Source organism: Saccopteryx bilineata, chromosome 1, assembly GCF_036850765.1.
Source record: "Saccopteryx bilineata isolate mSacBil1 chromosome 1, mSacBil1_pri_phased_curated, whole genome shotgun sequence".
Classification (NCBI taxonomy): domain Eukaryota; kingdom Metazoa; phylum Chordata; class Mammalia; order Chiroptera; family Emballonuridae; genus Saccopteryx; species Saccopteryx bilineata.
In genome coordinates, this window is record NC_089490.1 from 118427576 (window position 1) to 118437458 (window position 9883).

A 9883-nucleotide genomic window follows, 5' to 3' on the forward strand; every position below is an offset into this window, starting at 1 on the left:
ACAAGGTAGGTTTCAATAAGAAAAAATAGATTCAACTGGATCCATCAGGGTGTTCTGGAAATTTCATGTTTGAACTTTATGAGCTAAAAAACAAGAAGTTGGGTTGGGTCTGGTTATTAAAAGCAACAGAAACACCTTGAGATTCTCAGTAAGAAATGACTAGCAAAAGAAAAAGTTTAGTACTATTAAATGTGCATTAACAATTGGAAGATGGAATATGAGTCTAAGGGGAAAAAATGGATACAATCCAGGTGAGAAGTGGTAAGAAGAAATTAAAGAAAAGATGTCAGTAAAATTATGAAAGAAAAAGTCCAAAGGACACAACACATTAAAATTTTTGACACATAAGGAAGAGAAATCAAAATGTCCAGAGTAGGGGAGAGTTAGAATAACTAGTAGAATTAAGAATCACAAATAAAAAACTAAGGCACAGGAAGTGCACCTTGGATATTTCATTTCAAAAGAGACTATGCATTTATATTTTAACTTTCTTGCTATATTGTAAACAATCTGAATACAAAGGCAGGAGATGAAGGGCTATTGTATTTTGGTGAAAAGTTGACAATTGGTCGACAAAATGGAGCTGACTTATTTATAGCTCTAAAGGAAGTGCGACTTTGGACATAGGAATTCAACTCTAAGCTTCATATTTTCATCTGCAAAATGGGGATAGAGAGCACTGCTTACATCATCTGGTTGCTATGCAGATGGGAGATGTACAACATATTGTAGTTCTGGATTTCAATGTATTGTTATCTATGACTGCTTCCCTCACCTCATCCACCTTAGTGTCTCATCTTTTGACAATTTTGCCTATACAGTGAACCCCTAGAATATAGTAAGGGACAAACCTGTTGGAAAGTATCTCTTTGTTTCATGAGGAAAAGTTCAATAGTGATTACCAGAGTTTGATAGGAGGAATCCAAGAAGGAATCTGAGCTGGGGATCAAATATGAAGCTTTGCAGGGAAAGGTAAGTTTCATTTTAAACATTAAAGTATCTGGGCATCCAAGCAGAGACAGCCAACAGGCACTTGGTTGGAATGGTGAGGAGGGATTTGCATGTTACAGGAGAAAGCATGACAAGGGTTAAGCCAGACAACCCAGACAGGAGTTTCCAGAGTTCTATGAGTAATGAACAGATTATATCAATGTTTTTATCCTCAATATCCTTGTGTATCACAAGAGGCTAATAATAGTTTCCTTGGATTTTTGTTAAAATAATGTGTGCAAAAACCTAATATGGCACCTAGAATATGGCAGATGAACAGATTTTATCATGTATGTGTTTTGTTATTTATGATAAAAACTTAAATTTTGTTTCCATTAAAATAGTAATGGAAGCCATTGAAAGTTAGTAATGTGGTGCATAGAGGCTTTGGAATTCATCTTCTCCCACAGACACACCAAATCTACAGCTGCATATGGTACAAATTTCTCAGAAAGAATTCAAACACTAGTTGAGCAAATCCTACACATGGGCAAATGAGAAAATATATATATATATATCAAGAAGAGTAGCAGAGAGTGAGTCACAGTCTCTCCATAATCTCTAACCCCAGCAGGATGACATATAATCAGGAGAGAACTTCAACTCTCAGTTTCTGCCCCCCTCAAAGAGTGAAGGGTTTGAACCCAATATTTAATGGCACAACTTTTAAGATTTCCACTGGAGATACAGGCCCCCAAAACACCTAGCTCTGAAAACCAACTGGGGTTTGCATCCACAAGACCCACAAGACCTTAGTAAACAGCTCTCCATGGCTCATGAAGACTCGTGGCTGTCCCCCCAGGACTCGGCACACAGGCAGAAGACTAAAGCACCTGTTTTTCCCCTGCAAGAAGCCTATTTGGATCTCTTAAAAGCTGTAACCTGAAAGTCATGCTTCTAATCTAATACACATCAAAGGGCCAACTGAGACTTTCCTCAGAGACCAGGAAGGCAGTGGGTACCATCTCCATGCCATTGCTCTGCTTCACTCTGATCACCAGTGTTTCCCTAAAAGAAGCTTGTGCACACATCTGACACCCCACCTCTTACAGTTGTACTTGGGTGATGAGCTCCTTGGTTGCCTGGCTCTGGTGGCCAGTGGGACTTCCATTTACAGATCCCATAGAACAGTAGTCCCCAACCCCCGGGCCACAGACCGGTATCGGTACGTGGGCCACTTGGTACTGGTCTGCAGACAAAGAATAAATAACTTACATTATTTCCATTTTATTTATAGTTAAGTCTGAACGATGTTTTGTTTTTTAAAAATGACCAGATTCCCTTTGTTACAGCCATCTAAGATGCACTCTTGACGCTTGTCTCGGTCACGTGATACATTTATCCGTCCCACCCTACAGGCCGGTCCATGAAAATATTTTCTGACATTAAACTGTTCCGTGCCCCCAAAAAGGTTGGGGACCACTGCCTCAGAACTGTAACAAACAAAGAAAGAGTTCTTGACAGGCTATTCCCGCAGGGCTCAGCACAGACAAAGCCCGAGTCAGAGGCCCCCAGTCTACCTCTGAAGGAGGCCAGGTTTAACAACAACAGGTTTAACACAACTGCTGTTTTCCAGATACGCTGTGTTGTCCCCTGTAACTTTGGTAGAAAAGAGAAAATCCTGGAATGCTCCCAAGTAGGCAGCCACTGTCTCAATTCTGGAGTCCTGTTTGATGGCTATTTCCCTGAGGCTCAGAACAAAGGGAAGTGGACAGTGGTCCCCAGCCATCTTCCGGTCTTTCCCTGAAAGAGGTCTATTTGCATACTTTGCCTGAGGCTCCACCTTCCAATAAGCCTGCATCTCTGAGCTGTGATCTTCCCTTGAGACGCCCTCAAAGACTAGAAACCACCAAAAATAAAGGAGGCTTTTTGGAAAATCACAAAGGCTGAAAACAGAAGAGCTAAGATAAGGTTGAACAATATAGTTATTTCCTACATGAGACAGCTTCTTCAAGACTGGCAGAGGTGGATGCTCTACAGTAAGGCACAGACACCGACACAGTGCATAAAAGAAAATGAAGAAACAAAGAAATATGTTTCAAACCAAAGAACAAGAGAAGACCTCAGAAACAGACTTTAATAAAACAGAGATAAGTGATTTATCCAAGATAAGTGAGTTCAAATAATGGTCATAAATATAATGGAGTTCCCTCAAAAAATTAAAAATAGAGCTATCATATGTCCAGAAATTTTCATTTTTTGGTATTTATCCAAAGAAAATAAAATCACTATCTTGAAAAGCTATTTGCACCTCTATGTTTATTGCAGCATTATTTACAATAGCCAAGACACAGAAACAAACAAAATGTCCACCAACAGATAGATGAAGAAAATGTGATATATATCTATCAGCCATAAAAAGGAAGAAAATTCTGTAATTCGTGACATTTTGGATGTCACTAATGATGCCTTGCAGGCATCATGTAATGTAAAATAAGTCAGAAAGAGAAAGACAAATGCTGTATAATCTCTCTCATATGTGGATCTAAAAATAATGAACTCACAGATACAGAGAACAGATTGATGGTTGCCAGAAGCAGAGATGGAAAGGGTGGTTGAAGGTGGTCATTAGGTATAAACCTCCAGTTATGAGATAAATAAGTTCTTTGATGTAATGTACAGCCTGGTGACTGAAGTCAACAATATTGTATCATATATACTTAAAAGTTGCTAAGAGTGTAATTTTAAAAGTTCTCACACATACACAAAAATGTGTAACTATATGAGGTAATGCATGTTTACTAAACTTATTGTAGTGATCATTTCACAATACATACATATATCAAGTCATCATGCTGTACACTTAAAACTAACACAATGTTATGTCAATTATATCTCAATAAAACTGGGGGGAGAGAGAATCAGTAAAATTGTTCAAGAGGAATTGAAAAGTAAAATGAAAGAAAATTAAGAACTCAATTTTAAGAGGAGAGTAGAAGGTATGATGGCAACAGGAATAATGATACATTTTAAGTAAAAACTAGGTGAGAATGAAGTCACAAACCTCAGAATAAGGAGAAGTTTAAGACAGATAAATAAAACACACAGAGAGGCCTCACTATTGGATTTAGCATTTTAGAGATAGATTTCCAAAATAAGTAAGTGTGTTGGCAAAGTTTATTGCAATGGATCATTGAAGAAATGGAGAAAGAAATGTAAAGGATTCTTTTAGTTTCTCTATTAAAAAGAATATAACAATTAAAAGAGGATAAGTTGCTACATACTTTTCAGAGAAGATTAAAAATAAGCTTGGTTGGACTATAATAGGAAATCATAAACTTGAAGTGGAACCAAACAAAAATATAAGTGACTGAGATGACTCAAGTTGCGGATTAGCAGGGCAGAGGTAGCAAAGGAATACTCGTCTCTCTGCCATCCATCGTCCAATCCATTCTACAGTGCAGCCCGTATTTATCCTAAAATACTCCTATTTCCCTACTCAAACATTTCAGTGGCCACCCACTGCCTACAAAAATAAATCCAAATTCCACGGTCTACCATTCAGAATCTGACCAGAACTGGCGTTTGTAGCTATTTCTTATTAGCTACTCCCCTTCATGCATCCTATACTCGATTCATGTTTGATTACCTTTAATTCCCCAAGCATTTCTTACACTATATTTTACACATATTGCTTCTCATTTTTCAAGGTCCAAGAAGGCCTCCTTTACCATGGTATCTTTTATAAAAGTCCAAGTTAGAGTCTCTGTCTTCTCAAATTCCCTGATAGTATTACCAATGAGATTTATTGTAATCTACTTGTAAAATAGTAATCTCTGCAATTTTTTTTCCTCCTTATGAAAGAGATAACATTTTATCATTGTTTAGAGTTTCTAAGTTTCTACAGATTGGAATGTACATACTATAGATTTAATAATGGTTGTTAACTCATTAGAGAATTTGAAATTAAGAGGAAACTATTTTATACTTAACCAACAATTAAAAATATAATCTAAGATTGGTTAAGTACATAGAAATAACATATGTATCATATATCCTATAAAATATATTACATGCTATAAGTTAAAGATAATGATAAAAGCAAGATTTTTTGGATAATAAAGAGATAACAACTTGGGGAATTGCTGCTCGAGCCATGACACAACAAATAATTTTGTAAAGAAGTTTAGAGCTTACTGGGTATATACCCCAAAAACTCAGAAACATTGATGCGTAAAGACACATGCAGCCCCATGTTCATTGCAGCATTGTTCACAGTGGCCAGGACATGGAAACAACCAAAAAGCCCGTCAATAGAAGACTGGATAAAGAAGATGTGGAACATATACACTATGGAATACTACTCAGCCATAAGAAATGATGACATCGGATCATTTACAGCAAAATGGTGGGATCTTGATAACATTATATGAAGTGAAATAAGTAAATCAGAAAAAAACAGGAACTGCATTATTCCATATATAGGTGGGACATAAAAGTGAGACTAAGAGACATTGATAAGAGTGTGGTGCTTACGGGGGGAGGGGGGAGAAGGAGAGGGAAAGGGGGAGGGGGAGGGGCACAAAGAAAACTAGATAGAAGGTGACAGAGGACAATCTGACTTTGGGTGATGGGTATGCAACATAATTGAATGACAAGATAACCTGGACATGTTATCTTTGAATATATGTATCCTGATTTATTAATGTCACCGCATTAAAAAAATAAAATTATTATAAGAAAAAAAAAAGAAGTTTAGAGCTTGACCAGGTGATGGCACATTGGCTAGAACATCAGTCTGGGACTCTGAGGACCCTGGTTCGAGACCCCAAGGTTGCTGGCTTGAGCACTGGCTCATCTAGTTTGAAAGCCAGGTCACCAGCTTGAGTGTGGAATCATAGACTTGATCCCATGATCACTGGCTTGAGCCCAAAGGTCACTGGCTTGAAGCCCAAGGTCGCTGGCTTGAGCAAGGAGTCACTGGCTCAGCTGGAGACACCCCCCCCATCAAGGCACATATAAGAAAGCAATCAATAAACCACTAAGGTGCCACAACTGTGAGTAGATGCTTCTCATCTCTCTCTCCCTTCCTGTCTGCCCCTGTCTCTTTCTCTTTATCTCTCTCATGCTCAAATACATAATGTTTAGAATATTTTTCTAGGGTCATAATATTATACAGGGGTAGACAAAAGTAGGTTTACAGTTGTAAGTATGCCAACACAGTCTATTCTTGTATTATTATTTATTTGATAATTATTGTATATTTATTTGCATTATTTATCTTACTATTGTTGTTATTATTTCATTATCTTACCTATATTTATCTTTTAGGTAATGATAGCTGGTAATTCAACCCATTTTTGCTCACCTTTGTATGTTCTTTAGTCAAATTATATGATAAAAATCCACATTGTGAGGAAAAAAATTTATGTCAGAATTTATGTCTGCTTCTTAGGAAATCACTAAATGTAATACCAATTTTTCTCTTTTTCAGAACAATCCTGATGGACATACTTTCAACTCATTTACTGAGTACCTAGTTTTTGCCAAGCTTGGCGCCAGGTACATTCACAAATAGTACCTTATTTAATATTCAGAACAATCCTGCAGGATAATTATATTAGTATCCCCATTCTGCAGATTAAGCCATTTGCTCAGAGAGTCTGCTGACTTGCCAAGTACCACACAGCTAAAATATAACAGTGTGAGGAATCTCCATGCCCACTGAGTTTGCCAATAACAGTAGCCCCAAGACACTGGAAGATTTGGGTCACCAAAATGAGATTTGTTATGATTCATTTTATTTACTGTGGCTAAAAGGTATACCCATAAAGTAAGAAAAGATTATCAACAATAGTTGAAGCAGAAGAGTGAGATGTTTAAAAAGCTGAATCTATATTCAGTTAGCCAATACACCTTCCCTAAGCATTCTATTTCAACATGTTAATAACTACATGGCAGTTTAGTTTAAGGAAACAAGTATTATTTATTAGAAGGCCCAAGGCAATTATTTTAATAAGTAAGAATGATTTGTCATAATCATCAACTTTGTTCATATGTAATTTATGCTTCTAAAGTATTTGAGGTCACTTTAAAGAGGCTTCTGAAGTATTATAGGCAATCTGTGCCGCTCTAATTTTTATAGTTAACATTGTTTTCATAGCTACTCTAAAAATAGTTTTGCTAAACAAAATAGATCTTCAACTCTGCCATATCAGAATAATAAATTTCAATTAATAAGCTATTTCTTTATTTATTGTACCTGCTGAGCATTCTACATAATGCTTTTGAATATGACATGCATTTTACTCTAGGGCCCTGGTCGGCAAACCACGGCTCACGAGCCACATGCACCTCTTTGGCCCCTTGAGTGTGGCTCTTCCACAACATACCACATGCAGGCACTACCTCAATAAGGAATGTACCTACCTATATAGTTTAAGTTTAAAAAATTTGGCTCTCAAAAGAAGTTTTAATCGTTGTACTGTTGATTTTTGGCTCTGTTGACTAATGAGTTTGCTGACCACTGCTTTAGGGTATTTCAAACCATTATATCTATCTTGCAGATAATTCAAAGCAACCTGATAATCACTGAATAAGATTTCCAGTATTTCACATTTAATAGAAATTTAATTACTACCTCTATATTGTGTTGAATGTGAATTCTATCAAACCTAAAAATATGTAGCTGTTTCTTACTTTGGACAATACCACTAGGGGAAATTTTTTATGTGTAAAGGCCTTTCACAAAAATGTGTGTTCTTCAGATATGTTATTAGCAATGAATTGATTAAAATTCTGATGGCTTATTGTAGCACAAACTACATGGATTCATTGAAACAACTATGAAACTTATGTCTTTTACTACAGTCTCCTGACAAGTATAGTTTTTCTTATTTATACAAAGCTCCTCTTTGTGGTTTGTAAGTATTGGGACTACATCTTAGTGAGAGAAGTGCTTGTTGGGAGGTAGTTCTCCATAGATCTTTAGTTTCTGCATATTTTCTGAGCAAAGACATCAATATCCTTTGTTCATGACTAGCTTTTCAAGGATGTTTGCATAATAAAGAGATGGGATCTCCCTCCGGAAGAATAAACTAGTTTGTTTACTGTCTGCAATGATAGTGCTAATGACACCCTCCTAGACAAAGGTCAGACAGGTTTACTGTCCAAAATAAAAGATCTGGGTTCCTTAAGCTTGAGGTTACTCTCCGTAATGCAACCCATTACATTCATTGCACAGTTGACCTGACCCTCCTCACAACATCACACTTTGGGAATTGGGGCTTTGAAAAATGGCACCAAAATGCTGATACTCTGAAACTGTTATTTTTCTGAGTAACAAGCTATCTTTTTTCTCTGAACAGGCAACCTGCTTCTGCCAGCGTCCATGAAAATATACCAGACTATCTGGTTAGTTTGCAAATAAAGTAACACAAGAAAAACTTCTGGCATAATTGCCTATTTTGAGGTAAGATACAATTTCTCTCAAGATTACCTACTTTTCTATTAATCACTGGATTCAATTACATTACATCATGTATCTAATTTTAATCTAATCAAATGACTGATCCTAATCTAATATAAACAGATTGTTCTAAACTGATAACCTGGTATTACTTCAAATTCTTTTGACACCTTGTTTTACTTATTACTTAAATTCTATCTTACTTATAAATATATTTAGCATAATTAATTGCTTTAATTCTTAAGAAACTAATTTTTCATAGGAATTTTCTGCAAAAAAAAGCATCCAAGTAGCTGTTGACCTTTCCCTACAATTGGGTTAAGTTCTTTCCAGGATGGAGAGGCGGGGGGCACATAGGATCTCACCTTAAAAATATGTTTCACGTGAGTATAACTACTTCGAATATTTAATTTTTGAAGTAATTTATAAGTTTTTTCTATGTTAATTTTTCCACCTCTAAAGTCATCTTGAATCAGCGACAGAAACCACGTATGAAACACACAAAAAAAAAAAGTTAAGGAAATTCTTACAGAAAGTCATTTAGAACTTAAAATGCCTAAAGAAATAGTTGATCTCTATTCAGTTGATTTTTATTTTTAAAAAACAGTCTATCTTATGCTTAAATGACAACGAATTTGATGCTAAATAGTATGTTAAATGAAACTAGGTTGGTAATATTCTGTAGGAACGGTATAAAAGGGCATACAATAAAAATTATAGAAAAATAAAAATAAATATTCATGAAAACAAGTTATTACTTGGGAAATACAGTCTATTGTCTAAAGAAATGGACTTGGGAGACAGCTGGACTTCAAGCTATCCCTATCACCTGACTCTTTAAGCTTTAGTTCCCTCATCTAAAAAGTAGTCAAATTAATATTTAGGGAAGGTGAGGACATTAAATGAATTCATAATACATCACTGAACACCGTTTCTGCTACTAAGTGTTTCATAAATAGTAACCACATCTGATATAGTTACTACATCAGCCAAATGTCCAGCTATATACATGCCCAACATTTTTAAGTACCATCAAAAAAGGTTTAAAATGCCATAATAAATGTATTTTTTATATAAAAGAGGAAAATAAAATAATAAAGTTTACTTATTATATACAGGTACACTACAAAAATTAGAACACTTCAATTTGAAAATCTAGTTTTGAATAGAACGTGACAGTCTATAAAATCATGAAAGATATTGGTAAAAATTATTCCATAATCCACTCACTTTTAGAACATTAGAACTCATGAGAAGCACTTAAATATAATAGCTAAGACTTAATATGATAAAGCTCATGTTCTTGTTAGAAAGAGATACAGGAGCTATGGAAACTCGAGAAACACTCAGGACAGGTTTAGAGAGAATAAGTCTATGCATAAATGAGAGGGACTAAAGTTCCACAGTCTTCGAAAAGAATGAGAAGAGAATAAAGGGGATAAAATTAAAAAAGAAAAAAGAAAAATAGAGGGAACTTTTGAATGG

The 9883-nt window shown here is 35.7% G+C and overlaps 1 protein-coding gene across 1 annotated transcript in view; it reads right to left on the reverse strand.

Annotated features, from left to right (window-relative positions):
• PLCZ1 (phospholipase C zeta 1) overlaps positions 1 to 8892 on the reverse strand; it is a 47695-nt gene extending 38803 nt beyond the window's left edge. The window contains exon 1 of the mRNA XM_066253222.1: positions 8764 to 8892. The gene's annotated coding sequence lies outside the window, so the exon portion shown is untranslated. The remainder of the gene's footprint in view (positions 1 to 8763) is intronic.
• Between the last annotated feature and the right edge of the window lie 991 nt (positions 8893 to 9883).